This window comes from Rutidosis leptorrhynchoides, chromosome 3 (assembly GCF_046630445.1).
Source record: "Rutidosis leptorrhynchoides isolate AG116_Rl617_1_P2 chromosome 3, CSIRO_AGI_Rlap_v1, whole genome shotgun sequence".
Classification (NCBI taxonomy): Eukaryota; Viridiplantae; Streptophyta; class Magnoliopsida; order Asterales; family Asteraceae; genus Rutidosis; species Rutidosis leptorrhynchoides.
The window spans coordinates 371362350-371371807 of NC_092335.1; positions in this window are offsets into that span (position 1 = coordinate 371362350).

Below are 9458 nucleotides of genomic sequence, written 5' to 3' on the forward strand. Positions count from 1 at the left end.
TAAACTTTGATTTAAAAGTTGTTATTCTGAGAAAATGATTGTTATTATGAACATGAAACTATATCCAAAAATTATGGTTAAACTCAAAGTGGAAGTATGTTTTCTAAAATGGTCATCTAGACGTCGTTCTTTCGACTGAAATGACTACCTTTACAAACATGACTTGTAACTTATTTTTCCGACTATAAACCTATACTTTTTCTGTTTAGATTCATAAAATAGAGTTCAATATGAAACCATAGCAATTTTATTCACTCAAAATGGATTTAAAATGAAGAAGTTATGGGTAAAACAAGATTGGATAATTTTTCTCATTTTAGCTACGTGAAAATTGGTAACAAATCTATTCCAACCATAACTTAATCAACTTGTATTGTATATTATGTAATCTTGAGATACCATAGACACGTATACAATGTTTCGACCTATCATGTCGACACATCTATATATATTTCGGAACAACCATAGACACTCTATATGTGAATGTTGGAGTTAGCTATACAGGGTTGAGGTTGATTCCAAAATATATATAGTTTGAGTTGTGATCAATACTGAGATACGTATACACTGGGTCGTGGATTGATTCAAGATAATATTTATCGATTTATTTCTGTACATCTAATTGTGGACAACTAGTTGTAGGTTACTAATGAGGACAGCTGACTTAATAAACTTAAAACATCAAAATATATTAAAAGTGTTGTAAATATATTTTGAACATACTTTGATATATATGTATATATTGTTATAGGTTCGTGAATCAACCAGTGGCCAAGTCTTACTTCCCGACGAAGTAAAAATCTATGAAAGTGAGTTATAGTCCCACTTTTAAAATCTAATATTTTTGAGATGAGAATACATGCAGGTTTTATAAATGATTTACAAAATAGACACAAGTATGTGAAACTACATTCTATGGTTGAATTATCGAAATCGAATATGCCCCTTTTTATTAAGTCTGGTAATCTAAGAATTAGGGAACAGACAACCTAATTGACGCGAATCCTAAAGATAGATCTATTGGGCCTAACAAACCCCATCCAAAGTACCAGATGCTTTAGTACTTCGAAATTTATATCATATCCGAAGTGTGTCCCGGAATGATGGGGATATTCTTATATATGCATCTTGTTAATGTCGGTTACCAGGTGTTCACCATATGAATGATTTTTATCTCTATGTATGGGATGTATATTGAAATATGAAATCTTGTGGTCTATTGTTACGATTTGATATATATAGGTTAAACCTATAACTCACCAACATTTTTGTTGACGTTTAAAGCATGTTTATTCTCAGGTGAATACTAAGAGCTTCCGCTGTTGCATACTAAAATAAGGACAAGATTTGGAGTCCATGTTTGTATGATATTGTGTAAAAACTGCATTCAAGAAACTGATTTCGATGTAACATATTTGTATTGTAAACCATTATGTAATGGTCGTGTGTAAACAGGATATTTTAGATTATCATTATTTGATAATCTACGTAAAGCTTTTTAAACCTTTATTTATGAAATAAAGGTTATGGTTTGTTTTAAAAATGAATGCAGTCTTTGAAAAATGTCTCATATAGAGGTCAAAACCTCGCAACGAAATCAATTAATATGGAACGTTTTTAATCAATAAGAACGGGACATTTCAGTTGGTATCCGAGCGTTGGTCTTAGAGAACCAGAAAATTTGCATTAGTGTGTCTTATCGAGTTTGTTAGGATGCATTAGTGAGTCTGGACTTCGACCGTGTTTTCTTTAAAAATGATTGCTTAACATTTTTGTTGGAAACTATATATTATTAACATGTATATATTATGTGATATATTAATCTCTTAACATGTTTGATATTGTGTGATAGATGTCTACCTCTAGCACAAATCCCATTGACTCACCTAATAATAACGAAGAGTCGAATATATATTGGACTGATTCACAAGTTCCCGAAGAAGAACCGGAAGAAGAATCAGAACCGGAAGAAGAATCAGAACCGGAAGAGGAGGAACCGGAGGAGGAAATAGAACCGATGGGGAAAATAATAAAACGGTTAAGTAAAAGAAAATCCTCAACCAACCGACCAAGGTTACTTATGGTCAATGGTGTTTCCGCCAAGGAAGCAAAATATTGGGAGGATTACCAATTCTCCGATGAATCGGATTCCGACGAGAATTCCGATGATGTTATAGAAATTACCCCAACTGAATATAAAAAGGCAAAGGAAAATAATAAGGGAAAGGGCATAAAAATAGAGAAATCTAATTCCAACCCCGATGAACTTTATATGTATCGTCAACCCCCGAAGCCCTTAAGTTGTAACAATGACCCGGGAACCTCTAAACCACCAGGTTTTTCTAAACCGTTGTGGAAAACGACAGCTCGTATTAGGGGAACATCATATATCCCTAGAAACTTGGAAAAACGAACCAAAACCGAAGAAGAAGAAGAAACGAGCGAGTCGGAATAAGATAGTTGTATTCGTGTGGTGTAATATATGTAATATAGTGTGCTTATGCTTTATGATATATGTAAAAATTGCTTGTATTAATAAGTATTTTTTTTTATGAATCTAACTCTTGTCTATTTTACAGTATAAAAACACAAAATGGATAGACAACCCAATATTTTAAGAGACCTACCCGGAGACATGATTGATGAAATCTTGTCTAGAGTCGGTCAGAATTCTTCGGCACAACTATTTACGGCGAAATCAGTTTGTAAGACATTCGAAGAACGTTCCAATAATGTCTTGGTTTATAAGAGACTTTCGTTTGAAAGATGGGGGATATCACATTAGGAAACCCATAAGTTACGATGTGTTCACTTTGACGCATATATTGCGGGGAACCCAAATGCTATTTTACGCAACGGGTTAAGAAATTATTTTGACTCAATGTATCCGAATATAGGACTTCATGATTTAGAAAAAGCGGCTAACATGCAACATAAAGAAGCATGCTATGCTTACAGGTTAGTAATGTTCGCTTCTCACCAAAGTGAGAAAAAGAACATCGGGCTACAACTATTAAACAAAACGTTCTCACAAGTGACGGAGTCGGTAATTGGGGTAAGAAATGAGGTTTTTAGGTTATTACGAGACTGTTGGTCATTACGTAACCCTCGTCCCTTTGACGACATTACAACACGCTGTCTTATCAACGGCCATAACGGTTATGTTCCACAAGACCAAGGATGGGAAGTAGTCCTAGTAAAACCAGAATGCATGACTTGTTTCTGGACGTATGAATTACGTGTCTTTATTGCCTTTGCTGAACGACTTGTGTACTAGCTAGAATTATCTTCACAACTATCTTGTATCAAAGTTATTGTGTGCTATATTTCATGCTTTATGTAAAATAAGCGGTATTATAAGTTTCTAAAATATTGTATAAAAGTTTGAACGCGAAATATTATTATAATCAGTTTTTCATATAGAATTGTAGTAGTTGAATTGTATATTAGCTACTAAGTATGAACTTAACGGGTAGGTACTACCCGAATTTAAACTTATAAAACGCTAATATGAAGAAAAAGCTTTTATAAATGAGTTCATATTATGCTACGAAATACTATTAACTACTCTTAATATTCTGTATGATTAACTTGCTCCATTTGACTATTTTGAAGGAAATGGCACCGACTACTCGACACACCGTGAATATGAATGAAGAGGAATTCCGTACTTTTCTAGCTTCAAACATAGCCGCAGTACAGGTTGCGCTACATACCAACAATAACATTGGATCTAGCAGTACAGGAAATCGTGTAGGATGCACCTACAAAGAATTCACTGCCTGCAAACCTTTGGAATTTGATGGAACCGAAGGACCGATCGGATTGAAACGGTGGACCGAGAAGGTCGAATCGGTGTTTGCCATAAGTAAGTGTACTGAAGAGGACAAAGTGAAGTATGCTACGCATACCTTCACAGGTTCTGCGTTAACATGGTGGAATACCTATCTAGAGCAAGTGGGACAAGACGATGCGTACGCACTACCGTGGTCAGCATTCAAGCACTTGATGAACGAGAAGTACCGTCCCAGAACCGAGGTCAATAAGCTCAAGACAGAACTTAGAGGGTTACGAACCCAAGGATTTGATATTACCACGTACGAAAGACGATTCACAGAATTGTGCCTATTGTGTCCGGGAGCATTCGAAGATGAGGAAGAGAAGATCGACGCGTTTGTGAAAGGATTACCGGAAAGAATCCAAGAAGATATAAGTTCACACGAGCCCGCCTCCATACAACAGGCATGTAAAATGGCTCACAAACTAGTGAACCAGATTGAAGAAAGAATTAAAGAACAGACTGCTGAAGAGGCCAATGTGAAGCAAGTTAAAAGAAAGTGGGAGGAAAATGGTGATAAGAATCACCAATACAACAACAACAGCAATTACAACAATAATCGCAACAATTATCCCAACAATCGCAACTACAACAAACGGCCCAACAACAACAACAACAACAACAACAACAACAACAACAACAACAACAACAGCAACTACAACAATCATCCCAACAACAATAATAACTGCAACAACAACAACAATCAGAAGCAGCTATGCCAAAGGTGTGAAAAGTATCACTCGGGGTTCTGCACCAAATTTTGCAACAAGTGTAAAAGAAATGGTCATAGCGCGGTGAAGTGTGAGGTCTACGGACCAGGGGTTAATAGAACGAAAGGAACAAATGGTGTTGGAATGAGTAATGGCGGAGCAAGTAGTGTCGGAGCAAGTTATGCCAATGTAGTTTGTTATAAATGTGGAAAACCGAGCCACATTATTAGAAATTGCCCGAACCAGGAGAACACGAATGGACAAGGCCGCGGAAGAGTTTTCAATATTAATGCGGCAGAGGCACAGGAAGACCCGGAGCTTGTTACGGGTACGTTTCTTATTGACAATAAATCTGCTTACGTTTTATTTGATTCGGGTGCGGATAGAAGCTATATGAGTAGAGATTTTTGTGCTAAATTAAGTTGTCCATTGACACCTTTGGATAGTAAATTTTTACTCGAATTAGCAAATGGTAACTTAATTTCAGCAGATAATATATGTCGGAATCGAGAAATTAAACTGGTTAGCGAAACATTTAAGATTTATTTGATACCAGTAGAGTTAGGGAGTTTTGATGTGATAATCGGTATGGACTGGTTGAAAGAAGTGAAAGCAGAGATCATTTGTTACAAAAATGCAATTCGCATTATACGAGAAAAAGGAAAACCCTTAATGGTGTACGGAGAAAAGGGCAACACGAAGCTACATCTTATTAGTAATTTGAAGGCACAAAAACTAATAAGAAAAGGTTGCTATGCTGTTCTAGCACAAGTCGAGAAAGTACAAACTGAAGAAAAGAGCATCAATGATGTTCCCATTGCAAAAGAATTTCCCGATGTATTTTCGAAAGAATTACCGGGATTACCCCCACATCGATCCATTGAATTTCAAATAGATCTTGTACCAGGAGCTGCACCAATAGCTCGTGCTCCTTACAGACTCGCACCCAGCAAGATGAAAGAACTGCAAAGCCAATTACAAGAACTTTTAGAGCGTGGTTTCATTCGACCAAGCACATCACCGTGGGGAGCTCCTGTTTTGTTTGTCAAGAAGAAAGATGGTACATTCAGGTTGTGTATCGACTACCGAGAGTTGAACAAACTTACCATCAAGAACCGCTACCCACTACCGAGAATCGATGACTTATTTGATCAACTACAAGGCTCGTCTGTTTATTCAAAGATTGACTTACGTTCCGGGTATCATCAAATGCGGGTGAAAGAAGATGATATTCCAAAGACTGCTTTCAGAACACGTTATGGTCATTACGAGTTTATGGTCATGCCGTTTGGTTTAACTAATGCACCAGCTGTGTTCATGGACCTTATGAACCGAGTGTGTGGACCATACCTTGACAAGTTTGTCATTGTTTTCATTGATGACATACTTATTTACTCAAAGAATGACCAAGAACACGGTGAACATTTGAGAAAGGTGTTAGAAGTATTGAGGAAGGAAGAATTGTACGCTAAGTTTTCAAAGTGTGCATTTTGGTTGGAAGAAGTTCAATTCCTCGGTCACATAGTGAACAAAGAAGGTATTAAGGTGGATCCGGCAAAGATAGAAACTGTTGAAAAGTGGGAAACCCCGAAAACTCCGAAACACATACGCCAGTTTTTAGGACTAGCAGGTTACTACAGAAGGTTCATCCAAGACTTTTCCAGAATAGCAAAACCCTTGACTGCATTAACGCATAAAGGGAAGAAATTTGAATGGAATGATGAACAAGAGAAAGCGTTTCAGTTATTGAAGAAAAAGCTAACTACGGCACCTATATTGTCATTGCCTGAAGGGAATGATGATTTTGTGATTTATTGTGATGCATCAAAGCAAGGTCTCAGTTGTGTATTAATGCAACGAACGAAGGTGATTGCTTATGCGTCTAGACAATTGAAGATTCACGAACAAAATTATACGACGCATGATTTGGAATTAGGCGCGGTTGTTTTTGCATTAAAGACTTGGAGGCACTACTTATATGGGGTCAAAAGTATTATATATACCGACTACAAAAGTCTTCAACACATATTTAATCAGAAACAACTGAATATGAGGCAGCGTAGGTGGATTGAATTATTGAATGATTACGACTTTGAGATTCGTTACCACCCGGGGAAGGCAAATGTGGTAGCCGATGCCTTGAGCAGGAAGGACAGAGAACCCATTCGGGTAAAATCTATGAATATAATGATTCATAATAACCTTACTACTCAAATAAAGGAGGCGCAACAAGGAGTTTTAAAAGAGGGAAATTTAAAGGATGAAATACCCAAAGGATCGGAGAAGCATCTTAATATTCGGGAAGACGGAACCCGGTATAGGGCTGAAAGGATTTGGGTACCAAAATTTGGAGATATGAGAGAAATGGTACTTAGAGAAGCTCATAAAACCAGATACTCAATACATCCTGGAACGGGGAAGATGTACAAGGATCTCAAGAAACATTTTTGGTGGCCGGGTATGAAAGCCGATGTTGCTAAATACGTAGGAGAATGTTTGACGTGTTCTAAGGTCAAAGCTGAGCATCAGAAACCATCAGGTCTACTTCAACAACCCGAAATCCCGGAATGGAAATGGGAAAACATTACCATGGATTTCATCACTAAATTGCCAAGGACTGCAAGTGGTTTTGATACTATTTGGGTAATTGTTGATCGTCTCACCAAATCAGCACATTTCCTGCCAATAAGAGAAGATGAAAAGATGGAGAAGTTAGCACGACTGTATTTGAAGGAAGTCATCTCCAGACATGGAATACCAATCTCTATTATCTCTGATAGGGATGGCAGATTTATTTCAAGATTCTGGCAGACATTACAGCAAGCATTAGGAACTCGTCTAGACATGAGTACTGCCTATCATCCACAAACTGATGGGCAGAGCGAAAGGACGATACAAACGCTTGAAGACATGCTACGAGCATGTGTTATTGATTTTGGAAACGGTTGGGATCGACATCTACCGTTAGCAGAATTTTCCTACAACAACAGCTACCATTCAAGCATTGAGATGGCGCCGTTTGAAGCACTTTATGGTAGAAAGTGCAGGTCTCCGATTTTTTGGAGTGAAGTGGGGGATAGACAGATTACGGGTCCGGAGATAATACAAGAAACTACCGAGAAAATCATCCAAATTCAACAAAGATTGAAAACCACCCAGATTCGACAAAAGAGCTACGCGGACAGTAAAAGAAAAGATATAGAGTTTGAAATTGGAGAAATGGTCATGCTTAAGGTTTCACCTTGGAAAGGCGTTGTTCGATTTGGTAAACGGGGGAAACTAAATCCAAGGTACATTGGACCATTCAAGATTATAGATCATGTCGGACCAGTAGCTTACCAACTGGAGCTACCTCAACAACTCGCGGCTGTACATAACACTTTCCACGTCTCAAATTTGAAGAAATGTTTTGCTAAAGAAGATCTCACTATTCCGTTGGACGAAATCCAAATCAATGAAAAACTTCAATTCATTGAAGAACCCGTCGAAATAATGGATCGTGAGGTTAAGAGACTTAAACAAAACAAGATACCGATTGTTAAGTTCGATAGAATGCTTGTAGAGGACTCGAGTTCACCTGGGAGCGTGAAGATCAGATGAAGAAGAAATACCCGCATTTATTTCCAGAAGATACGTCAACACCTCCAACTGCTTAAAATTTCGGGACGAAATTTATTTAACGGGTAGGTACTGTAGTGACCCGAACTTTTCCATGTTTATATATATATATATATATTAAATGAAATTGTTATTTACATGATTAAGTGTTTCCAACATGTTAAGCAATCAAACTTGTTAATACTTGATTAATTGAAATAGGTTTCATATAGACAATTGACCACCCAAGTTGACCGGTGATTCACGAACGTTAAAACTTGTAAAAACTATACGATGACATATATATGGTTATATATATAGTTAACATGATTTTATTATAAGTATGTATCTCATTAGGTATTTTAACAATGAGTTATATACATAAAAATGAGACTATTAATTTAAGAAACTCGAAAACGATATATATAACGATTATCGTTATAACAACGTCTTACTAGGTACATATGAATCATATTAAGATATTGATACACTTGGTTAATTATGTTAAATGATAAGTAAATATATTATTAAGTGTATTAACAATGAAATACATATGTAAAAATAAGACTACTAACTTAATGATTTCGAAACGAGACATATATGTAACGATTATCGTTGTAACGACATTTAACTGTATATATATCATACTAAGATATATTATATATCATAATATCATGATAATATAACAACTTAACATCTCATTTGTTATAATAAACAATGGGTTAACAACATTCAACAAGATCGTTAACCTAAAGGTTTCAAAACAACATTTACATGTAACGACTAACGATGACTTAACGACTCAGTTAAAATGTATATACATGTAGTGTTTTAATATGTATTCATACACTTTTGAAAGACTTCAATACACTTATCAAAATACTTCTACTTAACAAAAATGCTTACAATTACATCCTCGTTCAGTTTCATCAACAATTCTACTCGTATGCACCAGTATTCGTACTCGTACAATACATAGCTTTTAGATGTATGTACTATTGGTATATACACTCCAATGATTAGCTCTTAGCAGCCCATGTGAGTCACCTAACACATGTGAGAACCATCATTTGGAAACTAGCATGAAATATCTCATAAAATTACAAAAATATGAGTAATCATTCATGACTTATTTACATGAAAACAAAATTACATATCCTTTATATCTAATCCATACACCAACGACCAAAAACACCTACAAACACTTTCATTCTTCAATTTTCTTCATCTAATTGATCTCTCTCAAGTTCTATCTTCAAGTTCTAAGTGTTCTTCATATATTCTACAAGTTCTAGTTACATAAAATCAAGAAT